This window comes from Bubalus kerabau, chromosome X (genome assembly GCF_029407905.1).
Source record: "Bubalus kerabau isolate K-KA32 ecotype Philippines breed swamp buffalo chromosome X, PCC_UOA_SB_1v2, whole genome shotgun sequence".
Lineage (NCBI taxonomy): Eukaryota > Metazoa > Chordata > Mammalia > Artiodactyla > Bovidae > Bubalus > Bubalus kerabau.
Genome location: NC_073647.1, coordinates 146,831,804 through 146,858,872, shown reverse-complemented (window position 1 = coordinate 146,858,872; position 27,069 = coordinate 146,831,804). Strand labels below are relative to the sequence as shown.

General features: G+C 40.0%; 1 long non-coding RNA gene and 1 other non-coding gene across 3 annotated transcripts in view; both read right to left on the bottom strand.

Annotated features, from left to right (window-relative positions):
• Positions 1-27,069, bottom strand: part of LOC129639091 (uncharacterized) — a 290,367-nt gene that overhangs the window by 79,045 nt on the left and 184,253 nt on the right. Inside the window, exon 5 of one of the 2 annotated variants that reach the window (XR_008708164.1) lies at positions 25,192-26,306. The exons of the other annotated variant lie outside the window; for it this stretch is intronic. This is a non-coding gene — a long non-coding RNA (uncharacterized LOC129639091). Of the gene's footprint in view, positions 1-25,191; positions 26,307-27,069 lie in introns of those variants that run through there. 2 annotated transcript variants of the gene reach the window in all.
• LOC129640530 (U6 spliceosomal RNA) lies at positions 18,660-18,766 on the bottom strand. The gene has a single exon (XR_008708886.1). It is a non-coding gene; the product is annotated as a U6 spliceosomal RNA (small nuclear RNA).

The following is a 27,069-nucleotide window of genomic DNA, read 5'->3' as shown; positions in this document are numbered from 1 at the left end:
ATTGAGGCACAAAGAGACTTGTGCCTATGGTCAGAGCTAGTAAAGAGAGTTGCAAAACTGGGTCATAAACCCAGATCTTCTGATGTCTGACTCTGAGCTACCTTATTCTGCCTCTCTGTGCTTACCTGCTTTCCTCTAAATTGACCTAAGATGGTGATGGAACCCAAAATAACACTTGTCGTTGTATTGTTTTTCAGTCACTCAGTCGTGTTCAACTCTTTGCAATCCTATGGACTATGCCCGCCAGGCTCCTGTGTCCATGGGATTTACTCAGGCAAGAATACCGGAGTAGGTTGCCATTTCCTTCTCCAGAGGGTCTTCCCAACCCAGGGATCGAACCCACTTCTTCTGCATTGGCAGGTAGATTCTTTACCACTGAGCCACCAGGGAAGCCCATATATCTACTGAGTAAATTAATAATCATGTCTCAGGTAACTCATGTTCATTTTTAACAGAATTGCAACTATTTTTATAAAAGAAAGTGAAGTCACTCAGTCGTGTCTGACTCTTTGCGACCCCATGGACTGTAGCCTACCAGGCTCCTCCATCCATGGGATTTTCCAGGCAAGAGTACTGGAGTGGGTTGCCATTTCCTTCTCCAGAGTATCTTCCTGACCCAGGGATCGGACCCAGGTTTCCCGCATTGTAAGCAAGACGCTTTACCTTCTGAGCCACCAGGGAAATCCATGTATCTACTGAGTAAATTGATAATCATGTCTCAGGTAACTCATGTTCATTTTTAATAGAATTGCAACTATTTTATGAAAGCTAGTCATTTAAAGTATTTTTATGCTTCTAAATAAAAAAATGTATTTAAAAATTAAATTTAGAGAACTCTCTGGCAGTCCAGTGGTTAGGAGTCTTTGCTCTCACTGCTGAGGGCCCAGGTTCAATCCCTAGTTGGGGAACTAAGATCCCACAAGCCACAGTCCCCACCCTGCTAAAATTAATAAATAATAATAATAATTTAAAACTTAATATATACAAAACTTTACAGAAAATAATTCCCCCCCTCAATTTTTTTCCCCCCAAAACTTCAGAAGACAGAGGAAATGTACATTTCCCACGCTGGTCACACTGCCTCTCCCTGCTCTGTTTGTCTTCCTTACAAAGGCAGTTTCTCTTTTCCATTCCATATCTTAAAGCTATTGACTTCAAAATAGCACCTATCAGATTTAGCCATAAGCAAGAATCATATGCCCCACTGGTATGTTCAGTCTTCACAGGCCAAGTTTATCTAATTCAAATCCATTATCTGTTCAGCAACACCTCCTTACTATTCAGTATTGATTGTTTACACATCCAATATGAAACACTGGAAGAAAAGCAGAGTGGCGAGAATACAGGACATTTGTTTTATGTCTTCCTGTAAAAACCGTCTGACTTTACTCTGAATATATTAAACACTAGACTTATGAATTTTTAAATAGTATTTGTAATGTCTTTGTACTTATATTAGATAACTGCATTGTTTTTGATACACAAATAGGATTCTTTAAAGAAATACCCCCTTCTCTGAAATGGGTCACATTCTTTATAGTTATAAAGTGCCTACTTATTTCTGCCCAGTAAGAAAAAATGGATTCCTTTTGAGCCTGTTTGAGGTGTTAGATTCAGCTTAAATTATGCATGCAATTTAATGCAAATGAAAGGTTTCAATATAAGAAGGTGGTTCTCTGAGCTGGAGGCTATCCTATTGGCAAAATATATACCATCAAGTATATATTCAACTCTCTGTGGACAACCAATAAATGTTTGTAGACTAAAAAAAAAAATCAACACTTTTTTTTTAAAAAAAGCAAAAATTAATATTTTTAAAACTACTGTAATAAGGGCTATTAGAATGTCTATAAACTGAGGAACATGTGTCTAATACAGATGTGACCTCCTTTCTTGGTTCATCACCGTAAAGACTACTGGGCTAGCTGGGGACTCCAAGATTTTAATTCTTATTACACAGAGTTATTCTGTTGTCTTTTTGTCATTTGCTTTTGTACCCTATCTTTGGGTATTTGTTTATTTTTACTCTGCCTTCTGAGAATGACTTCAAGCAGCCTACAAAGGCACATATATATTTGAGATTAAAATGTGTTTTGAAAAGATGAAGCATCTCTCACCCTGTGTGACATGCTACACTACATGAACCAAAAAGACTAGAAGCGTATTGTAAAGTCAAGTGGGCTCACCAAAGCCTCTGTCCCCGGAGTTCTGATGTCAGCAGTGACAGATAATGGAGCCAGATTCCCTGCAATTGAATCCTGGTTCTGAACTCGGTTCTGCACTGCCATGCCATGTGATTTTAGCCAAGTGTCCTCTCCACTCGAGGCCTCAGTTTCCTCAGGCTGAAGTAAGGGATACTAAAATAACATCCACCTTAATTTAAACAAGGTGTTGGAACAGTACCTGGCACAAAGAAAACCTCACCATGCCTTCAAGAAGGAGTATTAGTACTAATCATAGTCATGTTTCAGCATCGGCCTGGCAAACAGTGATTCAAAAGTAATCTCTCTTAGTCAGGATAAACCACGTGAGTTGTTTTTGTTTTGATGCCATCTCCAGTTACTGTCTCCTTCTCAGTATATTTCTCCTTCCTCTTGTCAATGGTGAGTATCCTCACCATCCTAGTGCTCTTCAGGGGGAGGGTCCCATACTGTGGCCACTGACAGGCCAAGCTTTACCCTTGGAAGACTGTCACCAATCTCTACTCAGAATTTAAGAGTATCATAGATTTTAGGTATACCCTTAAGGGCATATTTCTATCATGTAAAGGACGATATAGAAAATGGAGCAGCTTTTAACCTTGATAAAAGCCTTCTCTTGGCATGATGAGTAACAGTGTGCTGCAAATCTGCCACTACTTCTGTCTCCTGACTCCAAACACACTGGTTAACCAGTGGGCTCCAAAGGAGAGAAGGCAGCATTGTGTGAATGAAGGAGCTGAAGGAAGGCACAGACGGCATTCTAGACTACAGCACTGTCAGAGAAAAGCACTGGGAAGGCACATACAAGGGCATTCTGGGTTTGGGAAATTCTGGCGGGGACCTTGTCTGAAAGGCTCTAACATGATCACAACTGCCTCTTGGGGAAGCAATGAGAAGGCGTGGAAAAAAAGGAGATGCCAATTGTCCTGGATATCTATTGCTGCATAAAGGACGACTTCAAAATTCAGTAGTTTAAAACAATGACAATCGTTTATTTTGCTCCTGAATCTGTAAGGTGAGCAGGACTCAGCAGGAAGGATCGTCTCTGAAGCACATAGTGGCAGCTGGGAAGTTCTACTGAAGCTGGGGAATCCAACTCCAACACAACTTATTCACATGGCTGAACTTGGCGTCAGTAGTAATCCGGGCACAGTCCTCTGCATGTGAGCTTTTCCACAGAGATGTTTAGGCTTCCTCAATGCATGGAGGCTGGGTTCCAAGAATGAGTGTTCCAAAAGACATGAAATAGAGATTTCATGTCTTTTAAGGTTCAGGCCCAGAAACTGGCACAGCAACATGCCACTGTAGCCTACCAGTTAAACCATCATCAAGCTTACTCAGGTGCAAGCAGAGAGGATGCAGAATCATGCTCCAGTGAGAGGTGTGTCAAATAGTTTGTGGCCACCTTAACTTGCCACACTCAATGGTCTGAAGTAGACTAAGACTGACATAGCCTCTCTCTCTGCTCCTTCTCCATCACCTCAGCAAAGGAGAGGAGCTGCAGTTGGCCACCTCATAATGATGTAGCCCTTCCTCTAGCCTCAAGATCACAGAAACCCTTCAGTCTTTGAGTTGGCATGTATTAGAATCCCTTCCTTTTGGGGGTACTGATACCTCTTTGCAAAAATCTACTTCTTGCTGCCCTAAAATTGGTCTTTGTCTCACTAAGTCAGATTAAACTGTAAAAGCAAAATGTTACAGCTATGGGGATGGAGGGAGAGATGCAATTACATGTACAGTGTTCCCCTCAGGGGATCTTGGGCCTTATTGGCCACCAAGTGACTTTGAATTTTTGATATGTTTCAAAATGATGACATTCTCAACTATATATTTACAGATATAACTTAATTACAGATAAGACTTGCTTTTTTGATGGCTTTTCTGGTAGTAAAACTATCCACATGATATTTATTTAGTCCAAGGCAATGGAAACATGTTAAAAGTCCTTGTAAGAAACCCTGAATTTAAAGATATCAGAGAAATCTTGTTTTCAGTTATTTCTGCTTCAATATAGATTGTATCTATTAAATGCTTCTGTTATTAAGTGAAAAAGTGTATATACCTAAGCCCAAGGGCTATTTTGCTAAGAGCCAATTTCCATTATGAGATTTTATAATGGGCTTAAAGAGCAAATGTTCAATATATGATAAAATTAGTTTTTTAAATCCTAGGTTTGATGGGTTCAGAAAATCAAAAGAGTCAGAGGATTCTCAAATAAAGCTAAAAGATAAAGTTGATTTATATGTAGGGACCAAGAGTGGTGACTCCTGCAAGAAGTCTGGAAGAGAGGCAAGGGGGTTCATTGTACCAAGGCTATTTCTTCTAAAAGACTGAAAATTTTCTTATAAAGCTCAGGTTCTTAAATTTCACCCAAAGGGAAAAAGGAAGCATGAGAGAGCTTAATGACTAATGATTTCTTCTCTAAAAATAAATCCCACTTTTAAATGTGGCAGCCTGGGAGGAGACAGACTTGCTCCCACAAGCATGGAGGTAGGAGGCTTGAGTAATAGGGTCACAAGCCACCCTTTCCCCACTCGGCACCAGCCACAGAGTTTTCTGTCACACTTCTGGGAACCTTCTCAAGTCAGAGTTGCTTCAGGATGGGCACAGTGAAGCCATCATTTCCAGGCCTAAAGGCATATCAATTCTTCTCTCGGCAGAGCTCAGAAGGATGACATAATGCATTTAGTGAAGGCTCACATGTCTCTTAAAAGATGATTCATCAGGATAAAAACTAGGACAATAAAATTCTACAGAATGGCTCTGCATCTCTAGGTACTTTGGGATTAAACTAAACATGAGAAATAAAAGAGACTCTGTCTAGACTGGAAATATATATATATATATATATATATATATAATGGTAAAATAAAAAGAACCAAGCAAATGATTAGCTTGTCACAAGTTCTTTGTGCTGGGGAGTCTCAATAATGGTCAAGCTGAAGTTAAAATATAAACTGTCAACCCAAGATGGTGCGTCCATGATTTAGGCCATTGCTACTCAAAGTGTGGTCCATGAGACCAGCAGCATTAGCATCACCCGACATGTTAGAAATGCAAATTCTGAGGCTCCATCCCAGACCTACAGACCCAGAATCTGTGGCAATGGGGGCCAGCAATCTGTGTTTTACTAGCCCTCCAGATGATTCTTAAGCATGCTAGTGTGCAACAAGCCCCAACTCAGATTGCGGAGAGAGGAAAAATGACAAAATAGACATTTGGTTGACTTAGGCTTAACTCTCAAGAATGCATAACAAAAATGAGGCATAATTCATGTGTTATTTAGGTACTTGGGAAATTGCCTAAAGTTTGATAGGATTTGAGCAAATGCTAATAGATGAAACTTGACAAGTTCACAAATCATTTACTAAAATCACTCATCCCCAAATTACTAAAGATGTACTCCACACTTCAGAAAATAGTGATGTTAAGTTATATATGGGGTTTAAGGATCTAAATAATACAAGGAAGAAGTCAGGCAGAGTGCTGGGGCCAGCAGAACATGGTCTTGCCCCTTGGACAGAGGAACACTTGGGCCCAGTACAAAGGTCAAGAGGCTAGGCTGGGCTGGACAGAACATGTTCCCCTGGCAGGGAGAGGCAGCATGGCCAGGGAGTCCACACGGATATAAGGGGGCAGGCGCAGATCACAGACAGCAAGCAGAAACACAATCAGAAACTTGAAATCTAACCTATTCCAATTTGGTTAAATTTCTAAGTGGTTCAACACCAAGGTGATAAACAATATAAGGGTTTGGGGGTCAGAATCCAAGCCTGCCTTGGGGAGATAGGGGAAGGAGAGACATGACATATTCATGACTGGAACCTCAGATAAGTTAATTCTATTAGGAACCTATGTGCCTGAAACACCCACACTCAGACCTTTGTCTGCAACCTGACATCAGGTGTAGTTTTTAATAATTGTACATTTTATGTTAATGATGTATGTTTGTGTGATGATGGGTAGATAAAATAGGCACAGTGAGAGGAACCAGTGAAAGGAACCAGGTGACAAATGGGGAAGGGGATCAATAGTTCCTCAGTGGATTCTCAATATGTATTTGTCGAACTGAATGAAATGGATGAGAATACACGTACCAAGTTCTAAGTAACCTGTGATAGAATCACTTCCCTTAGTCCAGTGACTGTCTCTGTTAATCTTATCTTATCCCTATTTTACAGATTAAGAAATCAAGGTTGACACAAGGTAAAGCAAATCAGTCCTTTCAGATCTCAGGCCCTCTTCCACTGTCTTGGGCTACAACAGGTAGGAGAATGTCAACGGGTAACCCAGCTCAATGCTGTTGCTGCTCCTGGGCCATCGCAGATTGGGTTTTTGAGTTTGAGTTCCTGGAATAGGTGGGGGTGGGGGGCTTGATAAGAGTAACTTAAAGTCAAAGTAGCTTCTAGAACAATTAGTAGACACCTACTCAGTTCCTGCTTATTTTACTATAACTCTACACAACCCAGTAGTATCTTAGGGCCTGGGTCTTTGGGAAAGAAGTTCCAATCTCCACCTTCTCTGTTAGTGGGACTACTGAAATATATGATCACCACGGCAACTTTAGTAGATAGATATTATGTCAGTGTGTCTTTATGTTCCAAATCCCACCTCCTTAGGCTTGAGAAACTCATGCACAAAGGACTCAGTCTTGCATTCTCAATGTCTAATACTATAAAATACACAGTACTTTCTTAGTAATGGTTTGTTGAATGAATGAATGAATCTAGACCTAACCCCACAGGGGATTCCTTCTCTAGTTTCCAAGGGACTGTTCTCACTCATTTATTGAGCATCTACTGTGTACAATGCACAATTCCAGGAAGTGGGGGATACAACAATGAACACCAACAAAGGCTCTCAGTTATCAGCTCTACTGCATTCAGACTAAGGTTTTAAAAACTGGGAATGAGGTAGAGAGGAATAAGAATGTACTAAGGCTACTTTTGACTTGTAACACTGCTTAATTTAACTTGGCTTTTCTGTTATATACTTGCTTTAAATGAGTCCATCACATTGTCATGTGATTAGATGGACAATTCTATGAGAAACACTACTGAGTTTCTCAGAATTGCTGACTTGATACACAACCAAAGCCACCTGCCTATGAACAAACCTAAGAAGATAACAGATTCCCATACCAACATGAGCATAAGCATGCAGGCTATTAATTCTGTGTATCACTCATGCTGCGTAAAGGGGAGTGAGGGGCCCACAAACTCACTGGAGATCCAGAAAGTTAATTAAAACACATTCTTCATTGTAATAAGTGCTCTACAAATGCACTGAGAAGGAAGTCCAATGCTCTGAGGCTGCATTTTGCATCTTCCTTTCTAGTAATAAGAACAGGTCTCTGAGGAGCCACTGAATCCTGAGTTTAACATGGAATTTGTATGTCAATGGATGTTCCACAGGCCCCTGGAAAGAGTGACAGCTACAAATACTACTATTTACTCCCTAATTCTGGTTATACACAGACATTACATGCATGGCACACTCCAGATCACATTTTCTGAAAGCCCAGGTGTTTGTTCTAGTCTGCCAAGGATGGCAAGTCAATCTTCATTCAAAACCAATCAGTTCAGTCACTCAGTCATAACCGACTATTTGAGACCCCAAAGACTGCAGCACGCCAGGCTTCCAGGTCCATCACCAACTCCAGAAGCCTACTCCAACTCACATCCATCGAGTCAGTGATGCCATCCAACCATTTCATCCTCTGTCGTCCCCTTCTCCTCTTGCCTTCAATCTTTCTCAGCATCGGAGTCTTTTCAAATGAGTCAGTTCTTCGCATCAGGTGGCCAAAGTATTGGAGTTTCAGCTTCAGCATCAGTCCCTCCAGTGAATATTCAGGACTGATTTCCTTTCAGATGGACTGGTTGGATATCCTTGCAGTCCAAGGGACTCTCAAGAGTTTTCTCCAACACCACAGTTCAAAAGCATCCATTCTTCGGCAATCAGCTTTCTTTATAGTGCAACTCTCACATCCATACATGACTACTGGAAAAACCATAGCTTTGACTAGACAGACCTTTGTTGGCAAAGTAATGTCTCTGCTTTTCAATATGCTGTCTAGGTTGGTCATAACTTTCCTTCCAAGGAGTAAGCATCTTTTAATTTCATGGCTGCAATCACCATCTGCAGTGATTTTGGAGCCCAGAAAAATAAAGTTAGCCACTGATTCCACTGTTTCCCCATCTATTTGCCATGAAGTGATGGGACCAGATGCCATGATCTTCGTTTTCTGAATGTTGAGCTTTAAGCCAACTTTTTCACTCTCCTTTTTCACTTTCATCAAGAGGCTCTTTAGTTCTTCTTCCCTTTCTGCCATAAGGGTGGTGTCATCTGCATATCTGAGGTTATTGATATTTCTCCCGGCAGTCTTGATTCCAGCTTGTGCTTCCTCCAGCCCAGCATTTCTCACAATGTACTCTGCATATCAGTTAAATAAGCAGGGTGACAATATACAGCCTTGATGTACTCCTTTTGCTATCTGGAACTAGTCTGTTGTTCCATGTCCAGTTGTAACTATTGCTTCTTGACCTGCATACAGGTTTCTCAAGAGGCAGGTCAGGTGGTCTGGTATTCCCATCTCTTTCAGAATTTTCCACAGTTTTTTGTGATCCACACAGTCAAAGGCTTTGGCATAGTCAATAAAGCAGAAACAGATGTTTTTTTGGAACTCTTTTGCTTTTTTGATAATCCATTGGATGTTAGCAATTTGATCTCTGGTTCCTCTGCCTTTTCTAAATCCAGCTTGAATATCTGGAAGTTCATGGTTCATGTATTGCTAAAGCCTGGCTTGGATAATTTTAAGCACTACTTTACTAGCGTGTGAGATGAGTGCAATCGTGCAGTAGTTTGAGCATTCTTTGGCATTGTCTTTTTTTGAGATTGGAATGAAAATGGACCTTTTCCAGTCCTGTGGCCACTGCTGAGTTTTCCAAATTTGCTGGCATATTGACTGCAACACTTTCACAGCATCATCTTTCAGGATTTGAAATAGCTCAACTGGAATTCCATCACTTCCACTAGCTTTGTTCCTCGTGATGCTTCCTAAGGCCCCCTTGACTTCACATTCCAGGATGTCTGGCTCTAGGTGAGTGATCACTCCATCGTGATTATCTGGGTCATGAAGATCTTTTTTGTACAGTTCTTCTGTGTATTCTTGCCACCTCTTCTTACGGTATCACTGCTCTCCTGTCCACACTTATGAAGTATGTGAGAAATAGATGGTCATTTATATAGTCTCTTATTTCTCCAGGTTGCCTTCTTTCTTTATGCAAACTATCTATCACCTATCACCTTCCTAAATTTTCAAATATGCTTCTGTATGACTGTCAAGGAAATCATCAGAAAAGACAACTGACTGAGACTCCTGCATTTTCAGCTCAGTACAATATCATGTGGTCTATCTCAGATTAATATAAGGAATAATACACTGGATATGGCTGTCTCTCAGACTGTATTATAGCAGTTGTCACAACCCACCTTAACTAAAGAGAATGCTTGCTCCCTGAGTGTAGCTGCTGTATCAGGGAGCCCCGTGCATGTGGAGTGAACTCTTAGGGTGGGAGGCATGCCTGAAGTCATTCTTCTTCTGTTCTAGAAAGGCAAGCAGTGCATATACCATTTATTACATAACCCATCAGTAGAGTCCAGAATAGCACCTGATCTTCGAGTATACTTGCATTCCTGCAGCTAAATGTATGAATATTCACATGGGGCAAGAGAAACAAAAACTATAAAGAGGTTCATATCAGTCTTTAAAATGCATCCAATGAGTTACAAATTGAATAAAGGTAAAAAGTAGGATTTACAGAACCATTCATTCGACAAATTTTCCTGAAGCTAGGGGTTCGAGAAGCAATAGACACAATTTCCTAGGGAAGGAACTCACATATGTGAAAAGAATGATAACTCAGCATGACAACAGAGCTAGCCAGAGGGTACTAAGGGTGCAGAGAGAGAAAAGATTTCTAATGCAGTTTGGGAAAACTTTCCAGAAGAAGGCAATGCCCAATCTCAGTCTTGAAAAGTGGGAATGTAACCTGAAGAAGGGAAGAGATGGACGAATGTTCTGGGCAAGGAAAATGTACTCCAAGGCAGCTACTGTGGTCAGGAATGACTGAAAAAAGGACACTCAGAAGCTGAACTTGGCATCATGCTTGACAATTTGGCTACAAGTAAACCAACTGTTTTTGGTTTGTTATGATGTTGAACTTTTCTTCTGTTAAACAGTATTGTATATTTAGGTCAAGTTGCCTTTTATTAACCTCAGATACACAGATGACACAACCCTTATGGCAGAAAATGAAGAAGAACTAAAGAGCCTTTTGATGAAAGAGGAGAGTGAAAAATCTGGCTTAAAACTCAACATTCAAAAAACTAAGATCATGGCATCCGGTCCCATCACTTCATGGCAAATAGATGGGGAAACAATGAAAACAGTGACAGACCTTATTTTCTTGGGCTCCAAAATCACTGCAGATGCTGACTGCAGCCATGAAATTAAAAGACGCTTGCTCCTTGAAAGAAAAAGCTATGACCAACCTAGACATCATATTAAAAATCAGAGACATTACTTTGCCAACAAAGGTCCATCTAGTCAAGGCTATGGTTTTTCCAGTGGTCATGTACAGATGTGAGAGTTGGACCAAAAAAAAAGCTGAGCACCGAAGAATGGATGCTTTTGAACTGTGGTGTTGGAGAAGACTCTTGAGAGTCCCTTGGACTGGAAGGAGATCTCACCAGTCCATCCTAAAGGAAATCAGTCCTGAATATTCATTGGAGGGACTGATGCTGAAGCTGAAACTCCAATACTTTGGCCACCTGATGTGAAGAACTGACTCATTGGAAAAGACCCTGATGCTGGGAAAGATTGTAGGCAGGAGGAAAAGGAGACAACAGAGGATAAGATGGTTGGATGGCATCACTGACTCGATGAACATGAGTTTGAGTAAGCTCTGGGGGTTGGTGATGGACAGGGAAGCCTAGCATGCTGCAGTCCATGGGGTTGCAAAGAGTCAGACATGACCGAGCAACTGAACTGAATTGAACTGCCTTTTATTAGGCTCTTACTGGACCTTATCTTTATTTCTCCTGTAATTCTAACCAATGTTCTGGGCATATTTTAAAATAAGAATTGAAATCCAAATATACTTTATTGGTTTTTTTGACACCTTATCTCCATGTAACTCAAAATCTTCACAGATATTTTCACAGCTCTACTCTATGCCAAACTAATTGGAGAAAAATAATCCGAACTTGTATCAAAACCTACAGAAAAGATTTCATGTGGTTGGAGCGGAGGGAGGGCAGAGCAGAGATGGTAAAAGAACTGAAGTAGGTAAGATAAAAAGTAAAGTGGGTTTTTAAAACTATCATTGGAACATACGATTTGGCATAATTCAAAAGTAATAAATCTGAGGAGGCATATAATTTTATCACTTCAAGCTTAACTCTCAAACATGGACCTTTTAAATGCCAGTAAAAGTTAAGATCTTTTTCTCAAAAAGTAGAGCATTTAAAGCACAGAACATCTTTTCAGGATGTGCTCTGAGTGTTGACAAGGAAAGGCTCATCTTTACCACTTTCTGAATATCACTGATGGGCTCCAAAGACAGACATAGCCATCAGCGGCGTGCACAGATGCTCATAACCATTTGAAGAAGAGGTTTTTAGTTGGTGGGGCTGGTGTGCTCCATTTGCTAATTGCTTCCTCTGTAATCTCCCATTCAGACTCGCGTTCTGCCTTTCTAGTCTCCGATGTGATCAGCAGCGGGGGGCACAGATCCAGTCCCCATGAGACTGTTACACGTGCACACGGCACTCTGCCTGTGCAAACTCATTTTGTCAGTGGTAAATTTCAGTGACTTCCGTAACGTGCCCCATCAGATTTCAAACAGGCTTAATGACCTCTTGAGGCTGCAATACACCCAGTACTATTTGTCTTCATGTACATTCTTTTGTCGGGGGCTAAAATAAAACATTTATTCAACTTGAAAGTTTTCTAATCTACTTGTTAGTATTTCTATGTTCATTTATGGTGTTGGGCCATTTCCGCTTCTCTTTCTTCCTTGAGTGTCTTTAGAACACTTACCATATAAGCCAAACTTCAGTTTTGGTCTGGCACAGCTAGTGATGTCTTAATTACTTTTGGATTGAGTGGCAGGCCATGGACAAATACGGCACCTCTCAAGGGAACCTTGAGGACAAGGGTAGAGGTAGGCTATGGGCACCCTGGATAAAGTGATGTGCTAGGTGGGATAGTTCCACAGATGACCATCTTCCAAGGCCTCCCCAAGAAGCAGCAGGCAAAGCGCTTTCTCCATGAGATCCTTATACACCAGCAGTCAGATAATCAACTGTTATTTACTGTATGTCACACAGACAGATGAAATTACACAGACTCATAGCCCATCTAGATAGGGACCCTGAGCCATCCCTACATTAAAAAACCAAAGCAGATTTCTCTTTTTTATTAAAAAAAGAAAAAGACATCTTCCCAGACAAATGGAAAAGCACTAGTCAACTAGTTCTTTTAAGTGACTGTGCAGCTGTTCCCCATGCAAGCTGTTTGGAAAGACAAGATGTTTCCTAAAGCAGCATTCAAAGTTTGCATAACTTTTCATGAATCCTAAGAAATTTTGGAGGTAGGATATGTCAAGCTGACAAAACAATCATTTCTCCTCTGAGCATGAGCAATCACATTTCCTATGATATAGATACAATGTATGGATTTACCACAAAAAGGCTTTAAATTTTAAAGGTGCCCTTTTATGGCAGAACTTTAAAAAACAGGATTTTGGATGACACTTAGGCAGAAAAGACTATATTATCATAGTCAAGATTTCAGTACAAGGTTAATACACATGGTCACCAAATTGGACTTGCCATCCCAGACCTCTCATCTTTGATCCAGCCCCAGACTCCGAGCTATGGAGAGCCACCTGGATGTCTTGCTTTCACCTCAAATCTGAAAAGGCCCAAAGGGAAAACTCTTCACTTTCTTATCGTTCATTCACCCATACAAAAACAGCAATACAAACAAAGAAAATGTGTGGTTCTGCTTCCCTAGTTTCCAATTCCTTCTAAAGATCCCACCATTACCATAGCCTCATTCAGTCAACATGTGCAGGGGGGATCTAGATGGATAAGCCACATGGCCAGCCTCTAGAGCACAGCATTAAAATGTGTCATAATTTTTGTGACAAAATTATGCATAAAGTATCAGGGAATGAAGATCAGCAGCATCCATCACAGCCTTTCAAGGAGGTCAGAAGATCCTTTGAGAGAAGACAGCACTTAGGTCAAGACTCTAAGGACTGAAAGGAGAGGAGGGCATTCCTGACAGAAAGGAACAGGTATGAAAAGGAAGCATAAAATTTCATGGTTAATTGCAAATAAGTCAGTGGAATCATGGGCTTCCCAGGTCGCACTAGTGGTAAAGAACCCGCCTGTCAATGCAGGTAGATGTAAGAGATGCGGGTTCAACCCCTGGGTCGGAGAGATCCCCTGGAGGAGGGAATGGCAATCCATTCCAGTATTCTTGCCTGGAGAATTCCACGGACAGAGGAGCCTGGCGGGCTACGGTCCATGGGGTTGCAAAGAGTCAGACATGACTGAAGTGACTTAGCACACACGCACAGTGGAATTAGAAGGCGAGACAGATGTAGGAACCTAGCAGAACAAGGACAGAAACATGAGCAGACCATGAAGAACTCTATCTACTAATAAGTTTGACCTTTACACCAGTAGGGAATCACTCGAATGACTTGTCCAGATCCATTTAAACAAATTATACCAGTTTTGAAAGTTTGGATTATTGCTCAGAAAATATTTGCTGAACCTCCCTTCTACTTGGAGTATATACGTCCCTGCCCCATTGACTTGGTTTTTGTCATGTATCTTACTTTCAACAAAGGGATACAACTCTAACAGAAGCTTGAAGTACACTTTGCCCTATGATGGCCATGTGAAGAGCATGCTCTAGGAAGCCTCTGTCCCTTCAGCCTGGGCCATGAGACCCACGTTGTAGACGTGAAGCCTGGAATTCAAAGCCTGGTCTGTGGACTCCGAAACATGGAACCAAGCCCCACCAAGTTGCAGCCTGAAAAAGAGTCACATTAGCCAATCGAAAGACTTACGAGCAAGAAAAAGAAATGTTTTTTAGTTGTTGGTGGTGTAGTTGCTGTGTCTGACTCTTTGTGACCCCATAGACTATAGCCCACCAGACTCCTCTGTCCATGGGATTTCCCAGACAAGAATACTGGAGTGGGTTGCCATTTCCTTCTCCAGGAGATCTTCTCGACCCAGGGATCGAACCTGCATCTCTTGCTTGGCAGGCGGACCCTTTCCAACTGAGCCACCTCGGAAGCCCCAAATGCTTTTAGTTCAGTTCAGTTCAGTCACTCAGTCATGTCCGACTCTTTGCGACCCCACGAATCGCAGCATGCCAGGCCTCCCTGTCCATCACCAACTCCCAGAGTTCACCCAGACTCATGTCCATCGAGTCAGTGATGCCATCCAGCCATCTCATCCTCTGTCATCCCCTTCTCCTCTTGCCCCCAATCCCTCCCAGCATCAGAGTCTTTTCCAATGAGTCAACTCTTCACATGAGGTGGCCGAAGTACTGGAGTTTCAGCTTCAGCATCATTCTCTCCAAAGAAATCCCGGGGCTGATCTCCTTCAGAATGGACTGGCTGGATCTCCTTGCAGTCCAAGGGACTCTCAAGAGTCTTCTCCAACACCACAGTTCAAAAGCATCAATTCTTTGGCGCTCAGCTTTCTTCACAGTCCAACTTACAGACCACTAAATTTGCGAATGTTACACAGCATTACTGCAGCAATAGATAGCACATGCATGTTGGAAAATATGACAAATTTTACCTTGTATTTAACCTTCTACTCCTTCCAAATCCAAAATATCAAGGTGATATTCTTACAGTCCCTCGTTAGAATTGTATTACTGGAACAGCATCCGAATCAATATTTCTGAGTCTGGTTTTGCTCGGTTCCCATGCATCCTGAAGCCTAGTCTAGACTACTTTTCTTAAACACCACCTTCATATCATATCTCATGTCAAAATCTGCAAGACTTCCCATTACATAGCCTTACAGCTTCAAATGCAGATGTTTCCAAACACTACCAAGTAGTTTAATCAGTTCACTGTTTGTACCCCAAAGTAATCTTTTATGCCATATCTTTGTTCAGGCAGAACTTCTCCCCCTCAGCCTCATTTAGAATATTCACTATTTCTTTTCAACTCATCTACAAAGCTTCATTTTATGCCACCTTTCTTCCATGTAGTAATCACCCTTCCCAGACTTCTTAAGAGTTGCAAGGACTATACATTTCTATAACATTTTTAGTCTACATTCCAGGAGCCTTTGTCAAGCAGTGACTTTATATATATATGTGTATCTTACTTTCCCAAGTACCTTGAAATCTCCTAGAAAGCCAGAACTACATAAAATTTTACTACATTTTCTTGTCCCCCTGCCAAACTCTTTGCAGAATGGCTGGACACAATAGGCAATGGAAATTTGTTTGATACCCTAAAATAAGTTTTCACTTGATCAATACACAGTGATTAAGCCCCTCCTCATGTACCAGGCATTATGATATGTGATGGCTGAGAAAAGATAAACAAGCCATCACCTATGGCCTCAAAAGCTTTACAATTTACAGCAACAACAAATATATACAAAAGGAAGCATCACTGTTTCCCTCTGAAGGAATCTTGTTTCATTTGTTGTATATATTTTAACTGTTTATACCTATTGCCAGACTAAAAGGATGAAAGAGGAGCATGACAGATGCACTTGCTGAAGTCACAGTCATGTCTTACCCAGAGAATTTTCCTAACCTAATTGCCACCACTTTGGGAACATGATTGTCAATCCCTACTTATTTTCTCACAAAGGCAGTGAGGAGGAGCCAAAAGTTCATCTGGGAGGGAATCTTCTGCTAAAGCACACTATTTATAGTCTTCCAGTTTACCAAACAAGTCTCCCCTCTCCCACCCTTCATCTGACAAAGATGTAGCAACTTCCCTAATTTATCAAAGAGTCAGTGTATCACATTACAGAATCAATGAACTAATTAATGGAATTGTATTTTCTAGGTATACACTCTGCTTTTTTTTTCTTTTTATAAATGGAGATTCAGTACCTAAATAACTGCATCTTTATACTTGGTACATATGGGGTAAAATTTAAAGTCCTGTTATTGATTATGAACTAGAACTCAGTAACAGAAGTTTAAAGTAAAATTGCCAAAAGATTCTGAAAAATAGTCTTGATGCATTTACCAAAGATGAAATTTAACTGAGGACCACTTCCAGCCTTCAGTATGTCAGCCACATTAAAAAAAAAAACTTTTCATTGAAGTACAGTTGATTTACAGTATTGTGTTAGTTTCAGGTGTATAGAAAAATAAATCACTTATACATATACACATATCTACTCTTTTTTTAAGATTATTTTCCCATGGGCCATTACAGAGTATTGAGTAGAGTTCCTTGTTCTTATCAGTTATCTATTTTATTTATAGCAGTGTATATATGTCAATCCCAATCTCCCAATTCATCCCTCCCCACCTTATCCCCTGGTAACCAAAAGTTTGTTTTCTACATCTGTGATTCTGCTTCTGTTTTGTTAACTCACTTCATTTATACCCTTTTTTAGACTCCACATATAAGTGATATCATATGATATTTGTCTTTCTCTGACTTAATTTCACTTGATATGACAATCTCTAGGTCCATCCATGTTGCTTCAAATGGCATTATTTTGTTCCTTTTTATGGCTGAGTAATATTTCACTGTATATATGTACTACATCTTCTTTATTCATTTCTCTGTTTATGGACATTTAGGTTACTTCTATGTCCTGGCTATTGTAAATTGTTGCCAACCACATTTTAGCAAACATTACGAGTTGCAGTGTTGGACATTTCAGATGCAATTTGATACTAATTATGAGAGTGGATATTTAACCACATAAGTCAAAAATTTTACCTACATATTTATTAGTCCAAGACCATGAAGGTCCCTGGCTATGACAGATGCCAAATCAGAAAAGGAGATAACATCACCATTGGGTAAAAGCCTTCTAATGACCAAGAAGGATAACTACATTAATTTGTGGTGACACAGTGAGATTTTAATAAAGTACTAAGTTTCTCTTTTTTTATTTTTTTTATTGAAGGATAATTGCTTTACAGAATTTTGCTGTTTTCTGTCAAACTTCAACATGAATAAGCCATAGGTATACATATATCCTCTCCCTTTTGAAACTCCCTCCCATCTCCTGCCCCATCCCACCCCTCTTGGTTGATACACAGCCCCCATTTGAGTTCCTGAACCATACAGCAAATTCCCGTTGGCTATCTATTTTACATATGGTAATGTAAGTTTCCATGTTACTCTTTCCATACATCGCACCCTCTCCTCCCCTCTCCCCATGTCCATACGTCTATTCTCTATGTCTGTTTCTCCATTGTTGACCTGTAAAAAAATTCTTCAGTACCATTTTTCTAGATTCCGTATATATGCATTAGAATACAGAATTTATCTTTCTCTTTCTGACTCACTTCACTCTGTATAATAGGTTCTAGGTTCATCCACCTCATTAGAACTGACTCAAATGTGCTCCTTTTTATGGCTGAGTAATATTCCATTGTGCATATGTACCACAGCTTCTTTATCCATTCATCTGTTGATGGACATCTAGGTTGCTTCCATGTTCTAGCTATTGTAAATAGTGCTGCAGTGAATAATGTGTCTCTTTCAATTTTGGTTTCCTCAGGGTATACCCTAGGAAATGCCTAGGGTATGCCTAGGAGTAGGATTGCTGGGTTATATGGTGGTTTTATTCCAAGTTTTTTAAGGAATCTCCATACCGTCTTCCATAGTGGCTGTATCAATTTACATTCCCACCAACAGTACAAGAGTGTTCCCTTTTCTCCACACCATCTCCAGCATTTATGGTTTGTAGACTTTTTGATGAGGGCCATTGTGACTGATGTGAAGTGATATCTCATTGTAGCTTTGATTTGCATTTCTCTAATAATGAGCAACGTTGAGCATCTTCTCATGTATTTGTTAGCCATCTGTGTGTCTTCTTTGGAGAAAAACGTCTGTTTGGGTCTTTTTCCCATTTTCTGATTGGGTTGTTTGTTTTTCTGGTATTGAATTGAATAAGCTGTTTATATATTTTGGAAATTAATCCTTTGTCAGTGGTTTCCTTTGCTATTATTTTCTCCCATTCTTGGGGTTGTCTTTTCACCTTGCTTATAGTTTCCTATGCTGTGCAAAATCTTTTATGCTTAATCAGGTCCCACTTGTTTACTTTGTTCTTATTTCCATTACTCTAGGAGGTGGGTCATAGAGGATTTTGCTTTGATTTATGTCACTGAGAGTTCTGCCTATGTTCTCCTCTAAGAGTTATATAAAATATACAGAACACTTCATGAATTTGTGTGTCATCCTTGGGCAGGGGCCATGCTAATCTTCTCTGTATTGTTCCAATTTTAGTATATGTGCCTCCAAAGTGAGCACTATGTTTCTCTTAGTACTTCAAATAACTGCATGTTTAAAGATCTAACTGCTGAAAGAGCATACAAGAATTCATTGTCTTCAGTTCTCAATCTTTCCATTTGAAGGAGCATTTTCCAAGAAAAGTAGACTATTTGGTGGGAAAGAAACCTGAAATGTTTAAGACAACTCTATTTACAGCTCCCTGGCAACTAAAATGGGAAACTTAAGAAAATAAAGATAGCAGGACCCAGACAAGAGTGGGAAAGATTGGGATGACAAAATTAAATTTCTCTGGGACTTCTTCCAGTCTGATCTGTGACTTAAAAAAAATGTGTTACAGTATGCCACTGCAAAGAAACAGATGTCAGAAAACCCAAATTTGAGCAGAAGTGGTGCTTCAGAGTACCACACTATAGTGTGACATTCTTGATGATCATCTTTGATCTTCAGTTACTTTTGAAAGACTCTTCTAAACTCTTAATTAAACCCAACCTTCTTTGTAAAGAACTATAATTTAGCAGTGAGAAACATTTCAGAACAAAGACAAAATACATAATCTTGGGGGGAATAAAAGGTCCAAAGACCACATGTTCAAGCTGTTCTGAGCAAAAAGGGAGAGCTGTTGCAAGTATTTTGGAGTGTTAAGTGGAAAAGGGACTGGGAAAAAAGGATTTTTTAAAAGTGATACCAGTATTTCAAATTATTCTGGGCTGACTTCAGAGCAGACATATGGCATTAAAAATGCAAGAATGAAAAGAAAGAACACAGACAGAAAACTGGAATGAAGGACTAAGCATAGAGCTTCCTACAGAATTGATGTCTTCTAGAAGTCCATGGGGTCGCTAAGAGTCAGGCATGACTGAGCGACTTCACTTTCACTTTTCACTTTCATGCATTGGAGGAAGAAATGGCAACCCACTCCAGTGTTCTCGTCTGCAGAATCCCAGGGATGGCAGAGCCTGGTGGGCTGCTGTCTATGGGGTCGCACAGAGTCAGACACGACTGAAGTGACTTAGCAGCAGCAGCAGCAGCAGCAGTCTATGACCTAAATGTAAACTTTAGGTTGCTTGAGTTATGGGATGAATATTGCCCATTATCACTCATTCTCTGGAGAAGTAGCAAGCATAGAAATCTCATTTTATAGGAATTATCTTTTAGATTTAATCTAAACACACACACACACTGAACACAGTTTGCCATTTGTGTCTCTGTGAATTTAAGAATGCTCCTGAAGACAAGGAAACAAAGCAACAGAGTTGAGTCTTACAGACTCCACAGCCCCTTTTAGCAGCTTCTCCTGGCAGCTTCTCCCTCATCTGAAAGACCTCTCCCACTCTCAAACGTGCTATTCAAACAGTATTGTTAAACTTGCTCTATCCTGCTATCTTCTCATCATAAGAGCAAACCATCTGTGGGTTCTCACTGTATTTAGTAACTCAACACCTGACATCTCCGAAGACTATCAACCTTTAAAAGAGAATAAAAAGTCAATGCTAGATTCAAAGGAATGAGCTCCACAAATAGTAGGGGAGGAACTGGGGTGAAAAATAACCTTCCTCTGACCCTCAAGCCCCCTTATGTGATGAAACTCTCCTTTCCCGTATGTGTATCCCAGGCTCTTCCAACCCTGGCACCAGTGATATTTGGAGATGAAGAACTCTTTGTCACAAGACTGCTGTGCACCGTAGGATGTTTCGCAGCATTTGTGGCCAATAGCATCCCTTTACTCAGTTTTGAAAATCAAAAATCCCCAGATATCGTCAAATGTCTCCTGGGGGACGAAATCATCCAGCCAAGAAGCGCTGGTCTATGTGAAGACAGGCTTTACTTGCAAATACCAGTCATCTTAGAATTCAGTGCCTCAGATTGTGGTTTTTATCCCTGTGCAGTTGCTGTTAGTACATATATTACTCTTTAGAAAACAAAAAACAACACAGGAAACCTTTTCATCACAAAATAATTAGCAGAACTGGACTCCAGTCAAGAGCTTTTGTTCTTATCTCATTGAAGAAAAATTTACACATGAAAATATTCTCAAACAAGGACTCAATACATTATCACATTCCTTGCCTTCAGACTTGTTTACAAATACCTATTTGAAAAGATATTAAAGGGCAAACAACTATATTCCTTCAGACTCACTGTGGCTTTTGAAATTACTGCATCACAAAAACAGATGGAATGAAAAAATAACTTTTAAGAACATATGAAGAGGCAGAGCTTTGTTTTTGCAAAAATGCTAATATTAGATCCCTGACTTGTACAATACATGTTTCTGGCTCAAGTTAGACATACTGGTCTATAGAATATGTTGATTTTTAAGTGAATGCTATTTTTGCTCAAGTTTTTTATGGTAGTACTCCCCATCCCCATTCCTGATGGTTTCCTGAGTTCAGTAGGACTCAACTGGGAGCAATTTTGTCTCCCTCCCCCAGGGTGAGGGATCTGTCAATGTTTGAAGATATTTTCGGTTATCACAACTTAGAGGTGGCAGGAGAGGGAATATAGCTGACATATAGTAGGTGGAGACCAGGGATGCTGCTAAACATCCTATAATGCATGGGACAGCCCCCAATTATTCAGCCCCAAAAGTCAGTAGTACTAAAGCTGAGAAATCCCAGTCTAGACACGTAATTAGAACTCCCGGACACAGCCCCTGATTTGGTTACAACCTATGGGAAAGAGATGGTACCCACATCTTCTCCATTTGCTTAATCACCATGCTGCCTAGGATAGGGATACGGCTACTGGAGGTACCCCATTTATCTATTACTTGAAAAATCCAATTTTTTGGAAAGAGAAGACAAAGAAATAACTTCATTCTTCTTGATTAACGCATTCTTGGTAAACTAAAAAAATTAAAGTCTTGTTGGAATAAAATCCTATCTTTTAAATGGATGAATTGCAACATTTGCAAAAAACAAGGACTATTTTGGAACCTGGTATCTGTTGGTTATACATTTGAACCTCCAGGGGGCGCTTAAACCCTCTACCCGCTGAGAGGCAATAATGCTGAAGGGCCTCCCCAGGGCAAAAGGAGGCGGCATGCTAGAGGGTGGGGACAAACAGTGAGCAGTAAACAGAATTCAAGTGGGGGCAGGGTAAGGAAAAAGAGAGAGAGCTCAAGTGAGGCTAGAATCTTTCTCCCTCTTGAAGTATATCTCTTCACCATGAATTTATTTTCTCTGCATCTCTTTTTAGGAATTCCAGCTAAAATTTTTGAATGAGAGCTCTGATCTCACTTAATTCTTTATGAAGATTTATGTAATTCTATCACATTGTTCCAAATTCTCTAAAGGCAGTGAAACTCAACAGAGGACAATCAAAATATTAAGGTACAAAACACAGGTGGTGGTGAAATATCCCACCAAATGCAGGCATCTCCTTGGGACTCTGGGTAAGCCACACTAGATCCCTGTCCTGAGAGACTAAACACGTGGCAACAGCAATAACATGTTGGTTTTTGTAATAATCCTTGAAAGTATATAAATAAACCAAATATCTGCAAATAGAAATCTTGGGAGCTCTTCTTATGAGTAAGAATTTAAAGCACCAATCTTCTCCTGGGCTTGGAGACTTTTAGAACAAAAAGTTTTAAGTGGAACTGGAAAACAGTTATATATTACAGATGCACCCATATTGCTCATGTAATATTTATAAGCCTCAGAATGATCATTCTGATTATTCCCAGCTGATTTTAACAACGGATTTTTTTCCCTCTCTTAATTAGGTGCCTGCGTGCAAACAAAAGCCTATTATAGCACTCAAAAAGAACACACTGAATAAAATTAGAGCAGATCTATCTTCTAAATCATTGGATAGTAGTCTAGATATAAAAATAAAATGGTTCCCTGTGATCTGGATGTGAGTGCACTTGTAAGAAAGCTTCAATGATTTCAATTGTCACCCTTTGTAATCTGGGCAAGCAAACCCCAAATCAACTCTAAGTTAGTATTAATATAATGTACCTCAGTTGAGATGCACGCCTTATTGGTGTCAAAGGTATGGTTGCCTCCTTCTCTGTTTAGAGTAGCAATTTGAAAATGTTCTCAGGTGAATAACGGGTAAATGACTAAAATGTAAAGGAAATAATTTTTCCTACTGTTCAAAGCACAGAAGTATTTCAGATTGAAGAGGATGTAAGAAGGATGGATGTTTTAGAAGCAGTCACTATATGTAAGCTTGACTCTGATATCTATTCAACTGCAATTAGTGTCTAAATTTAAGTCCCTGTCTGTGGTCGGAAGAGAGGTACAAAGTTAAGAATTCTGCTGCAGTATGCACCTACCTGGCCTTTTATTGAGGCATCTTATCATTTATGTTTCAAGAAAAAGATAAAATAGATTCAAAGACATGGGATCCACACAGGTTAACAATAAAAAGGCTCGTTTTATATGATAAGTACTTGATGTAATCATACTTTGTGTTTATGCTTGAAACATTGGGCCTTATTTTGTTTTCTTTTTTTTTTATTTTTATTTTTTAACTTTACAATAGTGTATTGCTTTTGAAATGCTGTTAAGGATTACATTCTGTGACACAAGGACTTCCCTGGTGGCTCAGACAGTAAAGCATCTGTCTCCAATGTGAGAGACCTGGGTTTGATCCCTGGGTTGGGAAGATTCCCTGGAAAAGTAAATGGCAACCCACTCCAGTATTCTTGCCTTGAAAATCCCATGGAGGAGGAGCTTGGTGCAGGCTACTATCCATGGGGTTGCAAAGAGTCAGGCACCACTGAGCGACTTCACTTTCACTTTCTTTCCTTCTGTGACACAAAGACCCTAACGTGACCCTGAAAGGTTGTTGCTGAACCATGCAAAGATCCTGGGATCCTTGGCCTCCTGAGGAGAAGAATTCAATCCGGGGACAGAGACTAGGCTTGACTGCTCAGAACTTTTGTGTAATAAAGTTTTATTAAAGTATAAAGGAGATAGAGAAAGCTTCTGACATAGACACCAGAAGGGGGCAGAAAGAGTACCGGCTTGCTAGTGTTAACAATGGAGTTACATACTCTTCAATGAATCCAAAGAATGTCTGGAGGTTGTAAAGACCTCACCGGACATACTCCCATAATTTACATTTTAAGATAACAGAATTAGCCAGAAGGTTTAATCCAGAGACTGTCCTCATGCAGGATACATTATTATATAATCCTTGTAAAGACCAGACCTATTCCAATAATTTAAAAATAATACATTTATTTCTGCTTTATTGACTATGCCAAAGCCTTTGACTGTGTGGATCACAAAAAACTGTGGAAAATTTTGAAAGAGATGGGAATATCAGACCACCTGACCTGCCTCTTGAGAAACCTATATGCAGGTCAGGGAGCAACAGTTAGAATTGGACATGGAACAACAGACTGGTTCCAAATAGGAAAAGGAGTACATCAAGGCTGTATATTGTCACCCTGCTTATTTAACTTATATGCAGAGTACATCATGAGAAACACTGGGCTGGAAGAAGCACAAGCTGGAATCAAGATTGCTGGGAGAAATATCAATAACCTCAGATATGCAGATGACACCACCGTTATAGCAGAAAGTGAAGAGGAACTAAAAGCCTCTTGATGAAAGTGAAAGTGGAGAGTGAAAAAGTTGGCTTAAAGCTCAACATTCAAAAAACAAATTTCATGGCATCCAGTCCCATCACTTCATGGGAAATAGATGGGGAAACAGTGGAAACAGTGTCAGACTTTATTTTTCTGGGCTCCAAAATCACTGCAGATGGTGACTGCAGCCATGAAATTAAAAGACGCTTACTCCTTGGAAGGAAAGTTATGACCAACCTAGATAGCATATTCAAAAGCAGAGACATTACTTTGCCAACAAAGGTTGGTCTAGTTAAGGCTATGGTTTTTCCAGTGGTCACGTATGGATGTGAGAGTTGGACTGTGAAGAAAGCTGAGTGCTGAAGAATTGATGCTTTTGAACTGTGATGTTGGAGAAGACTCTTGAGAGTCCCTTGGACTGCAAGGAGATCCAACCAGTCCATTCTGAAGGAGATCAGCCCTGGGTGTTCATTGGAAGGACTGATGTTGAAGCTGAAACTCCAATACTTTGGCCACCTCATGTGAAGAGTTGACTCATTGGAAAAGACTCTGATGCTGGGAGGGATTGGGGGCAGGAGGAGAAGGGGACGACAGAGGATGAGATGGCTGGATGGCATTACTGACTCGATGGACATGAGTCTGAGTGAACTCCGGGAGTTGGTGATGGACAGGGAGGCCTGGCGAGCTGCGATTCATGGGGTCGCAAAGAGTAGGCCAGGACTGAGGGACTGAACTAAACTGAACTCCCATAATTTACATTTTAAGATAACAGGATTAGCCAAATCCAGAGACTGTCCTCAGGCAGGATACATTATTGTTAAATGATCCTAAGGAATGTAGAGGGAAAAAAGTTTGTCTTTCTTCCTCCTTGAGAATTCCAGACCCCTCTCTCCTTGGGGACCCCTAAACTTCTTACCAACCTGCCTAGGAAATGACTCTCTAAACCCCACAATGATTCCCACTCTCCTGGTACTGGCATATTTCACCATAATTCATTTTCAAAATTAGTAAGAATTATAGAGGTGCTTAATGCTACAAAAAATAAGGTACTCTGAGAATAAAGAGGGACCTATTCTAGGGTGAGGTGTTGGCAGTGTATGTTACGGAGAGGAGAAAATACAGCAGTTCTACATATACTAAGTTTCAAGAAAAAGCACTGACCATAATGTGAATTAAGATCTTGAAGATGCCAAGATATGGAAACAACCTAAGTGCTAGTCGACAGCTGAATGGATAAAGAAAATGTGATACACACACACACACACACACACACACACACAGAGTTGTTCCTTGAACAACATGAGTTTGAAGTTGCATGGATCTACTTATATGCTGATTTTTTTCAATAAATACACAAAAAATACATGTAAAAACCATCATGTGCAAGACTTGTATTGAAGAGGATCACTTATCCTTATATAGATATAAGGTGATATTGAATATAAAATTAAATGTTAGTTTTCTTGCTGTTTTGCAACTTTGCTTTCAAAGAATTACAGTATTGTATAGTATATCTGTCTGTCTTTCTCATGTATCAGCCTATCATCAGAAGTGTTTTGTAAATATAACGGCGTTTTCAATACTGAGTTATAAATATGATTTATAGTGTATGACACAAAAATGTTATAAGTATTCATTCATTAGTGTATAGTGCTACCGTATCAAAGCAATCATATCAATTGCACAGTTCAGTTCAGTTCAGTTGCTCAGTCATGTCCGACTCTGTGACAACATGAACCGCAGCACACCAGGCCTCCCTGTCCATCACCAACTTCCGGAGTTTATCCAAACCCATGTCCATTGAGTCGCTGATGCCATCCAACCATTTCATCCTCTGTCGTCCCCTTCTCTTCCTGCCATCAATCTTTCCCAGCATCAGGGTCTTTTTAAATGAGTCAGCTCTTTACATCAGGTGGCCAAAGTATTGGAGTTTCAGCTTCAATATCAGTCCTTGCACAAGGCAACCATAAAGCAATCACATTGCTGCTTATTCATTATCAATCATTACCTCTGTAAAAAAATATGAATTTTCACATTATCTTTTCATTTTGACATCTAGTGTTAATAATACACATAACATCTACAGTATTTTGTAGAACATAAGACAATTCTGATGTAGGTATTGACAATTAATTTTGTAAACAGATGTAAACTCACTGTATCAATACATACAGTAGAATATTGAAAATGTATTTTCTCTTCCTTATGATATCCTCTCTTTCTTTCTTTCTTTTTTTGCCACTCGGCATGTGAGATCTTAGTTCCCTGACCAGAGATTGAACTGGTGCCCCCTGCAGTGGCAGTGTGGCGTCTAACTGCAGGAGCAGCAGGGAAGTCATGCTTATGATTTTCTTAATAACATTTTCTTTTCTCCAGCTTACTTTATTCTAAGAATACAATACATAACATATATAACATACAAAATAGGTGTCAATTGACTGTTTACATTATTGGTAAGGCTCAATGATAGGATGTTAGTAGTTAAATTTGGGGGGAGTCAAAAGTTACATGTTTATTTTCAACTGTGCAGGGGTCAGCACCTTGATCCCTACACTGTTCAAGGGTGAACTGTAAATAAAATGGAATATCATTCAGCCTTAAAAAAGAAGGAAATTCTGCCATATGTGACAATAGATGAACAGAGAAGACATTATGCTAAATGAAATAAGCCAGACACAGTAAGACAAATCCTGCATGAGTTCATTTCTATGTGGGAATATAAAAAAGTTGAATTCATAAAAGCAGAGCATAGGATGGTATTACCAGGGGCTGG